Source organism: Ochotona curzoniae, unplaced genomic scaffold (genome assembly GCF_017591425.1).
Source record: "Ochotona curzoniae isolate NIBS_2020 unplaced genomic scaffold, NIBS_Ocur_1.0 scaffold_4701, whole genome shotgun sequence".
NCBI lineage: Eukaryota > Metazoa > Chordata > Mammalia > Lagomorpha > Ochotonidae > Ochotona > Ochotona curzoniae.
In genome coordinates, this window is record NW_024467122.1 from 33,149,188 (window position 1) to 33,168,786 (window position 19,599).

The 19,599-nt window shown below is 42.6% G+C and overlaps 2 non-coding genes across 2 annotated transcripts; one reads left to right on the forward strand and one right to left on the reverse strand.

Annotated features, from left to right (window-relative positions):
* Positions 1-2,605: 2,605 nt before the first annotated feature.
* LOC121149519 lies at positions 2,606-2,712 on the forward strand. Its single transcript, XR_005882678.1, has one exon. It is a non-coding gene; the product is annotated as a U6 spliceosomal RNA (small nuclear RNA).
* Positions 2,713-3,336: 624 nt separating this feature from the next.
* Positions 3,337-3,443, reverse strand: LOC121149520. Its single transcript, XR_005882679.1, has one exon. It is a non-coding gene; the product is annotated as a U6 spliceosomal RNA (small nuclear RNA).
* Between the last annotated feature and the right edge of the window lie 16,156 nt (positions 3,444-19,599).

The window sequence follows — 19,599 nt, forward strand, 5'->3', positions numbered from 1 at the left end:
ATCCATGAAAGAACATTGTAGATGTCATGAAATCAAAACAGTGAAAATTTATGTGGAAGAAGGAATGTGCAAAGGAATGCCATAATAGAAGCAAAACTGGCTCCTTCCACAGCAGTAGAGGTAAGTCAACTGAACTTGTATTGATCGGGACAGAACTTACGTCACTGTAAACAAGAATTTACAGTTACAAAACAGCTCCCACAGAATTGCAATCAGACAGTGGGCAAAAGCTTTCCCTCATCAAGGTACTCCTCTCCCTAAGACTAGAAGAAGGGGAGTAGGGTTAAGAGTATACATTGGTAAATTTGTAATAATCACAAGAAATTAATTAAGTCATCTCTGAAAGCTTGCATCTTCTCCCCACCACCCCCATCAGTGCAACACAACAGTTAGCACACACGAACGGAACTCGCTGCTGTGAGAGCTCCACACACAAAACCACTGCACTTTTGACTTTGTTTCACTGAAAGTAGTCTTCGGGCCTGGCGGTGTGGCCTAGCCACTAAAGTCCTCGCCTTGAACGCGCCACTTCCCATCCAGCTCCCTGCTTGTGGCCTGGGAAAGCAGTTGAGGACGGCCCAAAGCTTTGGGACCTGCACCCGTGTGGGAGACCCGGAAGAGGCTCCTGGCTTCGGATTGGCATAGCATTGGCCGTTGCGCTCACTTGAGAAGTAAATCATTGGACAGAAGATCTTCCTCTCTGTCTCTCCTCTTCTCTGTATATCTGACTTTGTAATAAAAATGAATAAATCTTAAAAAAAAAAAAAGAGTCTTCAAAAAGGTTGTCAGGGACATGTCCCAGATCATTCTTTGAATACAGTGGCCTATACCAACCCTCTGGAAACTGCAAGTTCTTGGCTCTGGGGACTACGCTAACTAGGCCAGGTGGGACAATCCCACTCTAGTTTATCGTGGTTTGCTGGACTGGCTGGAGGAGTCCTCGGGAAAGAAAATCAAGACTAGTGAGGGAGTGAAGACTTTTCTGGTGCTTCTCAGCTGGGACATGCAGGAGGAATCCAGGGAAGCTACTGGGGGTGACCTGAGGGAAGGAAGAAGACCTAGTGAGGAATTCTGTTACAGGCCTCACCTGATCCCCAGCCTTTTTAACAGAAAAGGGAAAGATAAAGGATGCTGACAAGTTTGTTGCACTTCTAACAGTCATTGGATAAAGGAAGCAGTAGTGTGTGGAGATGGGAGACGGAGAATACAAAACAAGGTCTCACAGACACCGTGCGGCACTCAGAGTGATGAAGCCAGCATCCGCTGCAGGGCCCAGGCACCGGTGCTTTGAGAAGCTCCTGTCATGGTTACAAGCTCAAGCCCAGGTTCCCAATCTCTCTTTCTCAGGTTCAGTTAATTCTACCCTTTGTGACTCCGGGTCCCTGACCCTGTGATTCTAAGTGATTCATCTGTTCCCTGTTAAAGAGGATGTGAGCATTTGGGTTCAGTCTCTTCTTTTTTATTAGAGCAAAACTGCTCAAGAGGAAATGGCTTTTACTTCCATCAGTGTCACAACACTGAGCATTCCTTTGCTGTAAAGAAAAGGAAAAAAATTAAAAAAAAGAACAAGGTAGACTTTCTATTGCAAGGCAGGGACAGCACTGAACGGCGCCACAAGTCTCAACAGTAAGGAGAGACACGCGACTTCAACTCGGCCTAAGCTGAGGGATAAATTATTAGCCCCAGGTCACTGACCTCCCCCAGCCGGACAAGGCTCACCTGCGATGCTAAAACGGATTCAGGGACAGGGTTAGCAGCTGTGAGGCCCACCACACCTTCAACGACGGAAACCCTGTCCAGACCTGCCCCTACCCGCTCTAGAAAGGTGGAGGGCCCGCAGATTAAACGCCACCGTCCCTGTGTGCGGAATGAGCCACACCCCAGGTTCCGTCCCATGGGGGCCCAACAGCCCACCAAGGACACTGTGAGAAACTGAGTCGGGGCCACGGGCCGAGGACCACCGAACCCGACGGCCAGAGCCATCACAGACACCCCCGTGGGCCCCTCAGGACTCCTCACGTCCACCCGGCCCACACGGGCCTTCGAAGCCTTCACGCAAACGTGGACGCGGGTTGAAGACGGCTGTGTCAACGAATTACCTTCACTTCTACAGATGTGTGAAAATGGCCAGGGGCCTGCTTTGGGGTTTTTGGTTTGTTTTTAATCCGCTCATTAGAGCGAGTAGCGCGAGGACACGTCCTGGTCCCCAGGCCGCGCTTCCCGCGTCGCTGGCCGCCTCACGACGGCAGCAGCCTCCCCGGGCCGGACGGCTCGTGCACCGCGCGCTCCCGTCATGCCCCGCGGGAGGGAGGGACGCGCCCGCCCTCACAGCCCGGAGCTCCGGCCGGCCAACACACGCCTACCCGTGATGCCCCGGGCGCTCATTTGCATGCCGCGCGCAACAGGTAAGCCCGAGTCAGGTCCGCGGGCGTCCTGCCTGGCCTGTGGTCACGGCGCAAAATCACCGCGCCTCGGGACCTGGTGCCGTGCTACACAACGGCCCTAGCCGTTCCAGCTGCTCGCCAAGGTGCGCGAATTACTCACCATCAGTAAGAAAGGGGAGATCCTGCCGACCTTTATATAGGCTGCGGGCGAGATCTCAATTGTGCTCGCTTCGGCAGCACATATACTAAAATTGGAACGATACAGAGAAGATTAGCATGGCCCCTGCGCAAGGATGACACGCAAATTCGTGAAGCGTTCCATATTTTGTACCTGCATCTTTGAAACACCTGTATCCGACTTGTATCGGAACGCCACACTTTTCCCCTTCCCCCTGAAGGTTCAGCCATAATCCTCACCACAGAGCCTTCCCAAATGGTAGCTGGCAAATTACCATTTTATGACACAGTTCCATAAGCCCTGGGATCTCCCTTACGCCCTCTCCACTTCCCTCCCCATCACTGAGTTCCCCCATAACATTACTATAGTATAGTTCTTCACACACAGTCATATGTCCATCATTGCGGGCATGGACAATGGCAGAGGGTCCAGGTAGCTGGCATTTCCAAGTGTCCTAAGGCTCAGGAAGACCAATGGATCTTGTGCCTCCAGCGTAAGTTGGTCCCGGAGCTCCAGAATCCGCTCCGGCTGTGGAAGACGAGTTCCCCAAATGAGCAGGGAGTCAGTGCTGCTGTCATTCCGAGTAAGCAGAACGCGTTCATTCAGGACTTGGCAAGGACTCTTCGACCAGCAACTCGTGCGGGAACAGAGTTGCTGACTTTTAAGATGCAAACGGCCGAGCATGGAGCGGGAACCAGGTTACATTATTTTCTTCGAATTAGAGCGGGAACCAGGTTACATTATTTTCTTCGAATTAGAAGAAAAATTAGGGTACAAAATATGGAACGCTTCACGAATTTGCGTGTCATCCTTGCGCAGGGGCCATGCTAATCTTCTCTGTATCGTTCCAATTTTAGTATATGTGCTGCCGAAGCGAGCACGATTGAAGCCTCGCCCGCAGCCTATATAAAGGTCGGCGAGATCTCCCCTTTCTTACTGATGGTGAGTAATTCGCGCGCCTTGGCGAGCAGCTGGAACGGCTAGGGCCGTTGTGTAGCACGGCACCAGGTCCCGAGGCGCGGTGATTTTGCGCCGTGACCACAGGCCAGGCAGGACGCCCGCGGACCTGACTCGGGCTTACCTGTTGCGCGCGGCATGCAAATGAGCGCCCGGGGCATCACGGGTAGGCGTGTGTTGGCCGGCCGGAGCTCCGGGCTGTGAGGGCGGGCGCGTCCCTCCCTCCCGCGGGGCATGACGGGAGTCTCGCCACCTGGGCGGTTGCTACTGAGTGACAGGAACCCGAGCCGTCTGGAAGGAGCGGTCGGTGTCTGAGAGCTTGGGCCTAGGACACTGGGTCCCTGGGGCGAGTTCAGGTCCCCCAAGATTAAATACAGGATGTGTGACCAATATTTCACCGTGACACGAAAGCCCTGTCAGCCAAAAGGCTTTCAAGGGACCGCGTGCTAATCCTCTCACATTGCTTGCTCTGGATTACTTTATCTTCGGTTCTGGAACAGCAGCATCCCCCCCACACACACACGCACACACGAGTCACACAAGCCCCAAGCCCGAGTTTCTCAGGTCGATGTCCAATTCAGTCACCGGTGAGCTTGAGTGGACCCGACGTAACCGTGGGTATGGCAAGCCCTCCACTGGTTCCGGAGTTGGGACCACGCCCCTTCGCCAGTGTCACCCAGGCACCTGGCAGCCAGACTTCCCGGAGGTGGAATGCCAAGAGGCTGAAACCCACCTGTCTGGCCTGAGAAGTGCAGTTGAGGAATCACACTGTTCATTTGGATCTGGTATTTCCTGTGCTCCAACCTTCTCACTGTTAGACACAGACATGCAGGACAGGACCACTTTCGAGAAGCACTCTATCAAATATTGTCTTTAACCACAGCAGAAATCATTCTGTTCAAGTCACACCTTTGCATATTATGAAATGATGGTCAGAGCTTACAGCCTGGTGACAGAAATTGAAGGTCAAACAAACTGAAGGCCAAAACGCCAGGGTTAAAGTGTATGGAGGAATACAGCCTATTTATAAAATCTCAAGTTTTACATCTTCTTCCTGATGTCTTGACTCCCTCTCCTTCCCCAAAAGCACACAACACTTTGCAGTAAAATACCTGCTAAAGACTAGTAATTTTTAAATATTTAAAAATATGTACCAAGTTTTCTGAAGCACAAAAAAGAAAATAGTGTGAACTCATGTATGAGTTTGTTATTATGGAGAAAAACTAACAGAAGACCCACAGGGATTATTGCTAAACCTGTTTTTCTCCGTGCATATCATTGTTTTTTCACAGCTTTTGAAAAGTAATAGAAGTACTATGCTTCATCCTCTCTCCCCCATCAAAAAATACCATGCCTTCTGAGTTTAATTGCCATTACACATAAAATATGCTGATATGTTTATCCTAATGGCTTGTCTCATACTGCTATTTCTGACTTCAAAACTATTAATTGATGTCTGATTTTGGGATTTGAAGAAATATATCACTTTTTCATTTTTCTCACTTTGTTAAAACCTTAAGAACTGCATAGTTTACTAAGGGATACATGGGTAGCAAAATCAAAAGCAAGATGGGCAGAGTTACAGAACAGGCCATGAGCTTAATATCCCCACAAGTTGTAAGCTGCTTCAGAATTAGGCTGTACACCCAGATGGTCACTTTTAAACTGTTAAAGATTTTCTCTTTTTATTGGAAAGTCAGAGCTGCAGAGAACAGGAGAGAGAGAGAGAGAGCTTCCATCCGCTGGCTCACTCCTCAAATGGCTGGGGATGGAGCAGGCAGCAGCCCAAACAAAGCTTTTCCCAGGCTATTAGCAGGAAGTTGGTTCAGAAGAGAGACAGCAGAGACTTGAACAGTGCCCGTTTGATGATGGCAGTAACACACAGTGGATTTACCCACTATGCCACAATGCCAGCCCTAATTCCTTATATTTTAAAAACAGGAAAAATATTTGCCACATATAGAAAAAGGAAAAATAGAAGGCTGTTAGAGCCCAGCACAGTAACCTAGTGGCTAAAGTCCTTGCCTTGCATGTGCAAGGATCCCATAAGGGTATCATTTCTAATCCGGCTCCCTGCTTGTAGCCTGGGAAAGTAGTCTAAGATAGTCCAAAGTCTTGGGACCCTGCACCGGCGTGGGAGGCCCGGGAGAAGCTCCTAGCTTCTGGCTTTGGATCGGTGTATCTACGACCGGCTGGCCACTTGGGGAGTGAATCATTGAACAAAAGATCTTCCTCTCTGTCTTTCCTCCTCTCTGTATATCTGACTTTCCAACAAAAACAAATAAATCTTAAAAAAAAAAAGTTGTCAAATTCATCAAAGGAAAATATAAATGGCCCTAAATTATTTGTGTACAGAAATATCAAGAGAAATTAATTTGAGAGCCATGGCCTGCACTAAATAAGGTAGTGTTACAAGAGCTGATTTATGTGATCAGCTGATTTACTTAATCTGTGTAAGACTTACTTTAAAGCAAGAAATTATTCCTAGACTTTGTGTTAAATTACTTCTGTTGTTATTTAAATATAGAAACAAATAGTCATGTGTAAATTCCTTGTTTCTGTGTTTGAATGTATTTGAGACAGATAGAGACTAATTCACACCTCAAGCACGTGAAACAGGGCTAGGAAATCCAGGTCTCTGGTGTGGATGACAGTAACCCAGTAACTGACACCTGGAAGCTGTAGTCACAGGCACTGAAACCAGGGGCTCAGAGTACACAGGTGCCTTAGCTGTTGGGCTTAGTAAATCCCTGCTTTTAAATTTCTTACATTTGCTACACAATTCTGTTTACCAAAGCAGATTTACAAGTCAGTACATTTAACATTGATTTACTGCAGTAGATGGATGGTGCTGAAAGTACAAGAGCACTGATGGGTTTGCTAGTGGAGAGGTAGAGCCCCAGGACACGGCATACAATAGATGCAATCGGAGAGCCTAGAAAGGTAAATGGGGCCTAGGTGTTGCCTTGCTAAGCAGGCCTAGAACTCTTTAAATGCCAATACCTACTGAATTCATCATGGGCTAATGAACAGAATATATAAATCCAGTCAAATACTCTGACTTTTGGAACAGGAAAGATAACCTGAAGTTAGTTTTTAAGTTTTTCAAAATTTTTAAAAAAGCTTTTAATTTCAGCCTTGAATTCACAGTGAGTCTATGGCAGATAAAGAAGACTAAGACTCCTTGTTATGTTTTATTTATACATCTACTTGGGATTCTATTTGGCCAATATTCCAATAATTGTTGGCAAGAAAGAGAAGAATTAACAGAAAGAATCTAGAAAGAATCTATGTGCTCAAAAATTCCCTCTTAGCTTCAAAACAAGGAACACAATTTCCTGTAGTGAGATAAATCTGAAACAGGCATCACACCTTGTTTGTTGAACAGGCTCAAAAACCACATCTCCCATGAATGAGGTGAGGCTTGGAAATGCAGAATTTCGCAAAGTCAATGAATAGTCTCTGAAACTAACACATTGAAACTGTTTCAAAATGTCTTGGAAAATCAAATTTTAATATTCTGTGTCTAATTTAAAATACTCTAGCTACTATTAAGCTTGATTTCTACAGCATGTCTTGAAAACATTTGACTTACGCTTTGATACAATGTTACTTACATCATTCCATTGGCATCTGTTCATTTTTCATTGGCCCCTGCAAAGAATACTTTACTCAGCCACATGTTATGTTCCTAATATAAAATCAAAGTACTGATTTATATAGATGATAAGAAAATAAAGTCTTGGTAACTGGAACTATTGTTCATATGTGTATTATTACTAGGGCAAAGATTTTGATTCCAATATAGGAATAGTACTGCATACTGATCCCTGTGGTCATTTAGATAGTAGGACAGGCCAACCTTTTAGCAGCAAGACAGGGACAGTCACATCCAAGGTCCTTTGGCTCTGTGAGATGAAATACAAATATAAATGCAGAGACATGCTGAAATAGCAATACTTTTATAAAATTACAATTTTAGATTGTGCTGCTTTAACAGTTTAAGACCATTTTTCCAATAAAAGACACTTCTTAGCAAATCCTCTGGCCCCTGAATATCTGTCTGAAGACTTCCAGCAGTCTTAGATCCCAGCTTCAAATTTTGTAGATGGGCTGCTGCAGAAAAATGTCATTTCTGCAGTGTCTGTAGCTGTCTATGTATCCCTTCCTAGAAAGAGTAATTCGAAAAATAGCTGAAGGTAATGTGGTAAAATTTATCAAGCATTAACAACCTAAAAGACACTTCCCATGCAAAATTACATTTAATATTTGCAGTGATTATGTTGAATCGGTACCATACTTTCTAGAACTGAAGGGAGTGATGCTCTAAAAAAATTAATGGGCCTTGCTTGAAGTTTTCTGTTGTTGTTTTGTTTTTTAAGATTTATTTTTATTGGAAAGGCAGATTTACAGAGAGGAGGGCAGATAAAGATCTTTCGTCCACTGGGTCACTCCCCAAGTGGCCACAACGACTGTAGCTGTGCTGAGCTGATCCAAAGCCAGGAACCAGGAGATTTGTCTGGGTCTCCCATGCAGGTGCAGGGTCCCAAGGCTTTGGGCAGTCCTAGGCTGCTTTCTCAGGCCACAAGCAAGGCCAGTGCCCATTTGGGATCCCAGCAGATATAAGGCAAGGATTCAGGCATTAGGCAATCGCACCAGGCCCCTTGATAAATTTATACTGGTTATAAAAGCAGGTCAGGAAGGAGACTGCATTCAAACTCAGGATCCTCAAAAATCCAATTCCTGCGTTTTTTTTCCATCACTCTAGTTGAATTTAATATTAGAGATACTCAAATCTATTCTCAATGAGGAAAATATTCAGAAAATAATTTCAAAATTCCTAGACAATCAATGTACAGAAAATAATAATTTGAAAAATTTCTGGAGCTGGTACAATGGTACTTTGCATGTATCGGGAAGCTATGTGGGTGCTGGTTCATGTACTGGCAACTCCCCTTCCAGCTCCCTGCCTGTGGCCTGGGCAAGCAGCAGGGAGAGCAGTTGAGGACGGCCCAAAGCCTTGGGACCATGTGACTGCATGAGACTGGAAGAGGATCCTGGCGCCTGGCTCCTAGCTTCTGATAGGCTCAGTTCTGGCTATTGCAACTGCTTGGTGAATGAACCAGTAGATGGAAGATATTTCTATATCTCCTTCTCTCTATAAATCTGCCATTCCAATAAAAATAATATGTATTTTAAAATAATAAAAAGAAACTTTTCTATAAAGGATCTTTGTTCTTTCTGAATTACCACCCCAACCCCAATTTTTCTTAGACCATTTCCTTCCCAAAAGGTTTCTATGCTACCTTCTTTGGGCTACTAATATATATAAAATAAAAGGCAATAGATTGTCATAGCCAGGGGGAAAAAAAGGAAACTATGACTACCAAAAAACAGTAAAACGAGCTACACTAAATCATGTGTCTCCTGTTGCTTTCCATTAAACAATAGATTCAAATTTGCCTTAGTGTTCAGTTCTTGAATGAAATAACTCAGTTCTTTGAATATAAAGTTCATAAACCAAAATGAACTTAATTTCAGGCAATAAACTTTTGTTTTAATAAAATAACTATTGCAAAATTGCCATAGAGTTATATAGTGTCCCAGCATTTTGAGACTTTCTAAAAAATTAGGAAATACGCAGGCTTGTTTAAGTAAACAAAAACAAGAGAACTGCTGTTTAAGCTTAAACCAGAGTCTGCTGTTGTTATGCAGCGTATTTAGTGTCTGAAACCTTACACTCTGTCTATGCCTGCACTAAATGTACACTGATGCTGTGTGATAACAATGGCCTTAGCAAAGCAGGCAGACAACACACTTATGGAGGGAGGCTTCCACGAAGTTCAATTTAGAAGAATAACATATCCTTCTGCAGTAGTTCACTTAATATTTTTCAGCTTATATTAATTCCTCTACTTAATAAGTTTTTATTAAAGAGCTATTTATGTGCTCATCAATGTTCCAGGCACCAGGAGAATAGTCTCACCGTTTCATTTCACTACAGAAAAGGTAATAAAGTACAATGATGAAAATGAAAGTTTATCATCAAATACAAATGGTGATAAATATAATGAAGAATTGAAACATTTGACCACTTTTTTTAAAAAGGGTTGTTTATTTGAGTTATAGAGAAAGAGAGGAAGATACAGAGATCTTCCATCCTCTGTTTCACTGCCCAAATGACAACAATTGGGGCTGGGCCAGGATAATATCAGGACCCAGGAGCTCCCATGTTTGTGTTAGGGACCAAAACACCCAAGCATCTTCTGCTGCTTTTCCCAGACCATTAACAGGCAGCTGGATCAGAAGGGACAGAGCCAGGTCTTGAGTCCATGCAATGCGGCTGTCACAGGCAACAGCTTTACCTATTACTCCACAATGCTGGCCTTTAATTTTACTAATTTCTTTTTTTTTTTTAAAGGTGTATTTATTTTTTTAAATATTTTATTTTTATTATTTTTTTTATTGGAAAGGCGGATATACAGAGAGGAGAGACAGAGAGGAAGACCTTCTGTCCGATGATTCACTCCCCAAGTGAGCGCAACGGCCGATGCTATGCCAATCAGAAGCCAGGAGCCTCTTCCGGGTCTCCCATGCGGGTGCAGGGTCCCAAAGCTTGGGCCGTCCTCGACTGCTTTCCCGCTTTCCCGGGCCACAGGCAGGGAGCTGGAAGGGAAGCGGGGCTGGCCGGGATTAGAACCAGCGCCCATATGGGATCCCGGGCGTGCAAGGCGAGGACCTTAACCACTTGCGCCACCGCGCCGGGCCCGCTGTATTTATTTTTATTACAAAGTCAGATACACAGAGAGGAGAGACAGAGAGAAAGATTTTCCATCCGATGATTCACTCCCCAAGTAGCCGCAACAGCTGGTGCTGCGCTGATTCGGAGCCAGGAGCCAGGAACTTCCTCCAGGTATCCCACGCGAGTACAGAGTCCCCAGGCTTTGGGCTGTCCTCAACTGCTTTCCCTGGCCACAAGCACGGAGCTGGATGGGAAGTGAAGCTGCCGGGACTAGAACTGGCGCCTATATGGGATTCCGGCGCGTGCAAGGCGAGGACTTTAACCACTAGGCCACGCTGCCGGGCCCAATTTTACTAATTTCTTAGAAAACATATATGAATCATATATTTGGAAGTCAAAGTAATTAATACCTAGGTTCGTGAAGATTTCAAAGATCAGTTCTCACACACTTGTCACTGTACTAATAAATGAACACAGGTTTCAAAACATGAGAACATGAAGGCATATCTCATCAGTACATCTATGTACGTTTTGCTTTCCCACACGGTCATTTTAAAGGGACAGACTGACAAATCCCCAGATCATTAGCCATAAATGAAAAGCATATGGACTATGTGCTTAAGTAAAGCACACCACTCTGGTAAGATCCACCATCATCTCCGTTTCCCTGGGAATCCCTACTTCCTCCTGAGGGCTACAATATTTTTAAAAGTTATCACTAGCAAGTGGCTGGGGATTTTCTCAACATACTACATGAAAATGATCCATAAAAGTTGGACTACCCACCAAGCCCTCTTTCATCATCTCACACATAGCCAACTCTGGAAGCATATCCAAATGGTCCAGTTTGACACACAGCGTCTGCTCCTGGCTTTGGCTTCTTGCTAAGGCAGACAGGCAGCAGTGATAGCTCTGTTGGTTTGATCCCTGCCACCCATGTGGGAGAGCTGAATTGAGATTCTGGTTTAGACTTCATCTAGCCCTGATTATTGAGGGCATTTGGGAATAAGCCAGTCTACTGCAACACTCACTCTCTCTCTTTGCCTCTGAAGTTTAAAAAGAAAAATGTTGAGTGGTATTGTTACAATAGGAGATGAAAAAGGAAAGCAGCAAGCCAGGCAAACCACCATGGACATATATCTAAAACAAGCAACACCTCCTTAGCAAGAGCCCCGGGCGGCTCCTCTGGGAGGTGACCAGCAGCGGGCACTGATGGTTACCACAGGAGATGCCAGTGCAGCGTGTGTCACCACCTTTGCAACCCTTCACTGGCACAAGCTGTGGAGGTGGAACACAGTGATAGTGTAAGTCAATATGTTATGTATGTCTCAGTTTTCAGCCAAAATGTTAAAATAGTAAAACCAAGGAAAAAAAATCAATAGGAAAGGAGTTATAGAATATACAGAAAAGAGTTCAGTACAATTATGTAATGTGTATTTTATGAAAGAGTTGAACTTTAAAAAACCTAAGTTTATGTGGTAAAAATACGACATAAATGAGTTGCAAAAGGCATTGTATAAATTCAACAAAGCAGAACTGTAGAGTGACTGTTTAATCTATAGTAGCAAGATAGGCATGTTCTTGACTTTCACATCCATTTGCCACTCATTATCTAACCAACTGAGTACAATTTCCAGACCCATAAGCTCCATTCACAACAAGTGCCCTAACAGCTGTACTACTTTATACTTTATACTTTGTCCTATACCCTTCTTATATTTAGATATCTTTAGATGTATACTTACTATTGTCTTACCGTAGGCTACAGTATTGAGCATAATAATACGCTGTACAGGTTGGTAACCCAGGAGCAACAGTGAAAGTAGTTCATGACCAGCCTCAGTATATAGGAAGCTATCCCATCTGAGGTGGTAGGAGAATGTTCTGTGATGTTTCCACAAGTACTAATTGCCTAACTATGTATTTCTTAGACTGTAATCAGTACTAAGTGATACATCAGTGTGTGTGTGTGTGTGTGTGTGTGTGTGTGTGTGTGTGTGTGTGTATAAACATTCCTAAGAATTTCAGTGACCTCTAAATGTCTTCAGAATTCCTTGAATCAATAAGACAGTTTTTTCAAGTTCTCCAAGGATCAAGTGAATTACATTTTCTCAAGTACCTTGAAGATCCAAAAGAACATGAAAAAAAATCAATCACCTTTTGCATTTTACCTTGAAAACACTGTAAGTAAAATAATAGTCTTGACTACTTATGAATTAGTTCAGCCTTCCTTTCTTTGGCCTTTCTCTTGCTTCTTTGACCTTAGAAAACTTCAGTTTTCTTATCTCACAGGTCTACTTTAAGTTCTCAGTGTGGTCAGTACACACGATACTGGGCGCAGTGTGTCCTACAGAGTCCAGGCTGGAGTTGTGGTAGTGTATGCTGCCATTTCAGGCACAGCCTGAGCTGAGGGTCTCCAGCTAGCAGGAAAAAAGGGTGGCCTCAAGAACAATTCAGTCAGGAATTTCCCAAATCTCTTCTCCCAGTGCTCATAGACATTCCAAAGATCACTGCTTTGAAATATTCTAAGAATTCTAATCAGGAATATTACCTTGAAACAAACCAAACAAAAATATGACCTTCAAACAACAACAAAGAAGGGAATGACTACCACTAGTAATCATCAAGAATATTACCTTGAAACAAATCAAACAGAAATATGACCTTCAAACAACAACAAAGAAGACAGTGATTACCACTAGTTTGAGGCAAGGGGGTAGGATGGTTTCAGGAGCTGGCAGTGTTCTAGATCTGGTTGATGGCTGCTGGTTTAAAATTAAACTACACGCTAACACTGTGCATACTTGATGTTAAGAATATTTCAAAGTGGAAAAAATTAAAAGAAGTAATATACCTTCTTAGATTTTCTTGGATTCTAAGAGTGTTTCATGCATTGTCAAAATGCTGTCAAACAGCTGACACACAGTGAATCCAAGAAGACTTTACGTGATGCAATGATACCGAAAGCCTGGTCTCAGGTCACATTCAGCCAGCTGCTGATAAAGTTCAGGAAGATGAGATACTAAATTAAGTGTTCATTTTACCTCTCCAAATTTACTCCAAATCAGGGTGTGTACTTTACATCATGTTAATATTACCTAAAGCAGCAGAATCTTAAATAGTTTAAAAAAGTATAAATGATGTCCAGAAAGGATAGAGAATAAGAAAACTTGATATATGAATTTTTATTTCCCTAATGTGCCTTAAATTTTTAATAAATAACATATCACATATACATACTAACCTTTAGTGTATCTCTCTGAGCTCACATTTTTCCTTCCTCTCTCAAATTCCAATCTCAGTGAGGTTTTTTTTCCCCCCAGATTTATTTAGTTTTATTGAAAAGGCAGATCAGATTTACAGAGAGAAAGAGAGACAGAAAAAAAAACACATCTTGTATGCACTGGTTCACTTACCACCCCCCTCCCCATGGCAGCTAGAATAGAGCCAATCCAAAGTCAAGGGCCAGGAGCTTCCTCCAGATCTCCCACATGGGTGTAGGGTACTAAGGCTTTAAGCTATCCTCTACTGCTTTCCCAGGCCACAAGCAGGGAGCTGGAAGGCAAGTGGAATAGCTGGGATCTAAACCAGCACCCATTTGGTATCCAGGTGCTTACAAGGTGAATTAGCCATTGAGCCATCACACTGGGTCAATCTCAATGAGTTTTAAAAATAACTTTCCATATCTGTGTTTACTGTCCACAATTCCACAACAGACAGTGATTTTTTTCAGGTTTCAAGACTTGAACTAAATAACATCATATAATATCCTCTTGCAAACTCTTTTGGTTTGTTTTTAAGTTCTAAATTATATTATATATAATACCATTCTTGCCTAATAAGAACTAGTTCAGCTAAAATAACCACATTTTAAAATGTATTCATTCTCCCATAAAGAAAGCTTTCCGGAAGATAAAGTGTTATATAGCTTATTTTACTAAGACAAGGTTGTTAAGACATTCTTTCAGAACAAGGGTTGACAAATCACAGCCAACCTAGCCTGCACCCATTTTTGTTTGGCCCTTGAGCTCAGGTTGGCTTTTACGTCTTAAAATGGCTGAGAAAAATCAAAAGAAGAATTTATTTATGTGGCACATGAAAATTGCATGAAATCCACATTTCAGTATTCTACAAATAAAATTCATCCGGAAAATGACAATGTCCCCTCATTTACATATTATTTAAAGCAGAGTTGAGTAGTTGTGATTGAGCTCATGTCCACAAAACATAAAATATTTACTATCTGAAAGCTTTATAGAAAAAAATTGCTGATACCTACCATAGAGGCCTCTTTGCACATATTTGCAAGTTTCTCTAGGATGTATTTCTAAAATGTTGGGTGTTACAGTATGGACACTACAACCTCAGCCTTATCTGATGCAATCAGATTGTATTACAGATAACTCAAGTTTACACTGGGATAAGAAAATTATGAGAATTTCTATCAATGTACTCATAAGCCATATATGTTATCCTACTCACAGAGTCATGTCAGTTTTGTTTGTGTGAAATGATATTTCATTGTGATTTTTATTTGCTTTCTTTTAGGTTTATCTTTTGTTTTTATTTGAAAGGCAGAGTTACAGAGAAAAGACCAGACAGAGGTCTTTCATCTCCTGCTTCGCTCTCCAAACGGCCACAGTGATCAGAGCTGAGCAGATATGAAGCTGGTGGCCAAGAGCTTCCTCTGGATCGCCCACGTGGGTGTATGGGCCCAAACACTTTACCATCTTCCACTTCTTTCCCAGGCCATCACCAGGGAGCTGGATCAGAAGTGGAGCGGCTGGGGCTCAAATAAATGTTCATATGAGATCCATGGAGCAGACAGTGGCATTACCCACTATGCTGCAGTAACCGCTTGTTTGTATTTCTGTAAGAAGATAATCACTTTTCAACAGATACTTTTGAAATTCATACTTTCCCATTTTTCTTGTGGGAGTTGATAGTTTTTATAATTATCATCTGGATTCCTTTATGTTTTCTAGACACAAATTCTTTATAGATCACAAAGAATCTTACTAATATCTCCATCTTCTTTTTTTTCAAAAAGACTAAATTAGTTTTATTGGAAAGTCAGATATCCAGAAAGGAGGAAAGACAGAGAGGAAGATCTTCTGATTCACTCCCCAAGTAGCTGCAATGGCCAGAACTGCACTGATCTGACACTAGGAACCAGGAGCCTCTTCTAGGTCTCCTACACTGGTGCAGAGTCCCAAGGCTTTGGGCTGTTCTTGACTGCCTCCCCAGGCCACAAGCAGGGAGTTGCAGTAGAAGCAGAGCTGCTGGAATTAGAACCGGTACCCACATGGGATCCTGACATGCAGGGCAAGGGCTTTAGCGCTAGGCTACTGAGCTGGGCCCTCTCTCCATCTTCCTGTGTATTGTCTTTTAATCTTGATTGTGGTGTCTTGTGGTAGGTGGTGAATTTATTCATTTTTCTTTGTGAATTTCATAGTTTTTTTTACCTATATTTTTCTATATATTATGTGTGTATATCACACACACATGGCCGAGAGGCAAAGGGAAATCCCATCTGCTGCTTTACTCTCCCCAGATGCCTACAATGGTCTGGGGACAGGACAGAGTTCAAGCTGGGAGCTGGGAAATGTAATGCAGGTCTCAGGAACCTAACTTGTTGAACCATCACCACCTCCACAATTTGCATTAGCAGGAAGCTGGAATCAGAGCTGAATCGGGAGCAGTGAACCAGACACTCCAGCAAAGGGTACAGATATCTTAATTGTGAGGCTAAACATCTGCTCCCAAATTATTCCCTATTTATCTTTTTCTTATTAATTATAAAAAATACAATTCAAACTGGTTCACCTCAGCTTCTCCACTGCCAAGTCTTGGGAGCATGTACCATCTAAATTTCTTTGCCTTCTCTTTGTGATAACCAAAGTATAAAGGTATACGCGACACTGAAACAGAAACTTCACATTATCCTTATTGTTCTTGATCTTGACAGTCTTAGCATCCTTTCACCTGGTTGTCAGCACAAAGTCTTCAGTTCCTTCTGTTTTCCAAGATATAATGATGAGACCACATTTCAGTAGCGCAAGCAGGAAGAGGTAAGAATCATTTCCTAGACTAAGGCCATAGATAATTCCCTGTATTTTTTAGATCAAAATAACGAAATATTTTGGGAGTGTTAATAAGCACTTATCTCACTAACAGGTCAAGATGAATAGGTGATAATGACTAGCTTCCAGCCAATTCTGCCCAGGCTCCTCACGCCTGAAGGGAATTTGGCCCGCAAAGCAGGGCCTTCCAAGACACAAAATAAGGCAGTAATTAAGAAGGAAACCCACTGATGACCTTGTCTGGGAGGATGGGCAGAGGTGCAAGCTGAACAACAGAGGAATGCTAGTTCTGGAGACATGGAATGAAAGAAAATCCTTCTTTCAATAAGTCTGGCTGTAAAGAGAGGAAACGATGTAAAAATAGACCTAGCATAAAGAAGGGCTGGTTATGACTGCATCTTGAGCCTATTCCCAAGCTGATAGGAAAACAGAGACTGCGATTGAGGAGAAAGGCAGATGATAGATGTAACCAGGTTTTGACATGGGCCACCGAGCTAGGGCGCTGATGTTGGACTAAAGAGGAAACCTAGCCTTCCTCCTGCTGCAGTCACACCTCTCTGGAACACCTCTTCCACTCTTCACCTCTCACAAAGCTACACTTCCTTAACTAAGACCATGTGGTACTGGCTCAGCTCTGCATTAACATAAAAACCTTCAAATAATATCAAAAAGATTTACTAAGCTGAAATGAAAATGAATATACTTAGAACCCTGACAAGCATGTCATCAGGCAATTACTACAGCTTCACCTTTCCCCACCCACTGTACTGTCTCTTTTATAATGCTCTGGCATCAGATGAACCCTCAGAAACACTACACAGTTGAGACACTGTTTTTGAGCACATGTCTTTTCATTGGGAGACATTTTTCTGGCTCTAAACTAGTAAGTGTGCGACCTGTGGGTGTAATTTGCTCATGCAGAGTCAGATGCAGTAAGATGTTAAAACAGGTTTTAACTGCCAGCGTATTAAAGTCACATCCAAATGCCCTACTGAAAAGTCAGAGTATCTGTTCTCTGAGATAAACACCCTTATCCATCATCTCTGAAAGATTCCGTGGGACTAGGTTTGCTATGTAATAGGCTAAGATTCTGCCTGCAGTGCCAGCTTCCCATATTGGGCACTTGTTCATGCTCTGGCTGCTCCCTTTCTATCTGCTGCCCTGCTTGTGGCTTGGGAAAGCAGCAGAGGATGGCTCAAGTTCTTGGGACTCTGCATCCCCATGGGATACCCTTCCCTTCCAGCTCCTTGCTTATGGCCTGGGAAAGCAGTAGGAAGCCAGCCAGAAGGGCATTTTTGGTGCAATACAGTAGTTTTTAAATTTCCAGTTGAAAAAATCTTATTAAATGTTTTGTTGCCATTTAAACATTTACCAGTCTGTATCCTGACTACTCTACTTCCCTTCTAGCTCCCTGCTTGTGGCCCAGGAAAGCAGTAAAGGATAGCCTTGGTACCCTGCATCCGCATGGGAGTCTTGAAGAGGGCTCCTGGCTTCTGGTTTCAGATTGCCTCATCCCCAGCCGTTGCAACCATTTTGGGGAGTGAACCAAAGGATGGAGGATCTTTCTGTCTCTCCTTCTCTCTGTAAATCTGCTCTGCCTTTCCAATAAAAATAAATTTTCAAAAAAATGAGTAAAAATTTAAAAATTAAAGACTAATCGAGACAAAAAAGAGAAAGAGCAAATATAATCAATATTTAAAATGTAAGAAGGCATTATAGATGTGGCAAAAAAATGAACAGATAACACAAGTATTATGAAGACTTCACATAATAAGTTTGAAAACTTATGTGAAAGAAACAAATTCATAAAAAAAAATCAATGCTATGATTACAGAATGGCATAAATGGGAAATTCATGAAGGACTTCTGAGCTCTCACTAAAGAAGATATCTCTTGCAGTTGCTGTTTCGATTACTCTGCCAGCAGTGAACACTTCCTGACCAGGAAAGGGAGGACTGGCTATCGAGTTGCATGGTTAGCCTCTGATGGTATAGTCAAAGACAAATGAAGAGTAGGGGTACGCTGGGAAACTAGCAAATATCAGCACCCTATCAAACATGGAATGCAAAAGAAGGCAGAGTTCTTTTTGAAAAAATATCTTCACTGTTGATTTTATTTTTATTATCTTGTGCAAATTTCAAAAATTCAATCATCCCAGCCTTAATTTTGGAGTTGTACTTTTTCAGTTTGTTCAAAACCGGACCAACTTTACAGATTTACCTGCTACTTCCAAGTGCAGTAAGAATTCATAGTATTATTGATTATTTTTTTCAAATGGCTGACAGTTTCTGCTACCTCTGCCTGGTTAAGTAATCAAAAAATTGAGAAGTTGAGGAGGCCATGAAGAATGTTGGGAAATGAGATGAACCAGGATTCAAATGCAGCATACATTTTGCATGCTTTCATAATGACAAGATTGTTGATAGAATTGCTTTAAGTTCTTTGCTCTGCTTCTTCTCAGTTTGTGTGAATGTAAAATATTTCTAAATGGAATTAATTTAGGCTTCTTTAGGATCAGGCTTAGGAAGTGCTAAATACGACAGATTTAATAATCCTGTCATTTGGACCAAAGGTTGTTTCAAGAATTCTGCATTTTTGGTTTATTGCATTTCTCAAGAGCATGATTAATATTTTAATTTGTGTTAGCATAAAAGAGAATATTCTACTTTTTAAGTCACTGAAGAAGTAGATAACATGGCTAGCTTCCCATGCCAAAGAAGCTACCTATTGTGTTCTAGCTTTACAAGTGCACAGACAGACAATTTTGTGTACTGGCTTGCTTTACACTTGGAACATATTTCTCTGGGGATAATATATTTTCAGTATGGTAGCCTAGTGGCTAAGGTCCTCTTCTTACATCCACCGGGATCCTATGGACATCAGTTCTTTTTCTGGCTGTTCCACTTCCCATCCAGCTCCCTGCTTGTGACCTGGGAAAGCAGTGGAGGATGGTCCAACACCTTGGGACCCTGCTTCTGCGTGGGATACCCGGAAGAAGCTCCTGGCTTTAGATCGGCTCAGCTCCAACCATTGTGGCCACTTGGGGAGTGAATCAGCAGACAGATCTTTCTGTCTTTTCTTCTTTCTGTATATCTGCCTTTCCAATAAATATAAATAAATCTTTTTTTTTTAAAAAAAGAATTGACTTCCAATAGTTTATATCTGACAAATTCTTTGAGTACCAATCAACATTATGCTGTATTTGCAATCAAACTTTTTGAGGCCTACAACTTTCAATACTGCCTTTTTCCTTTA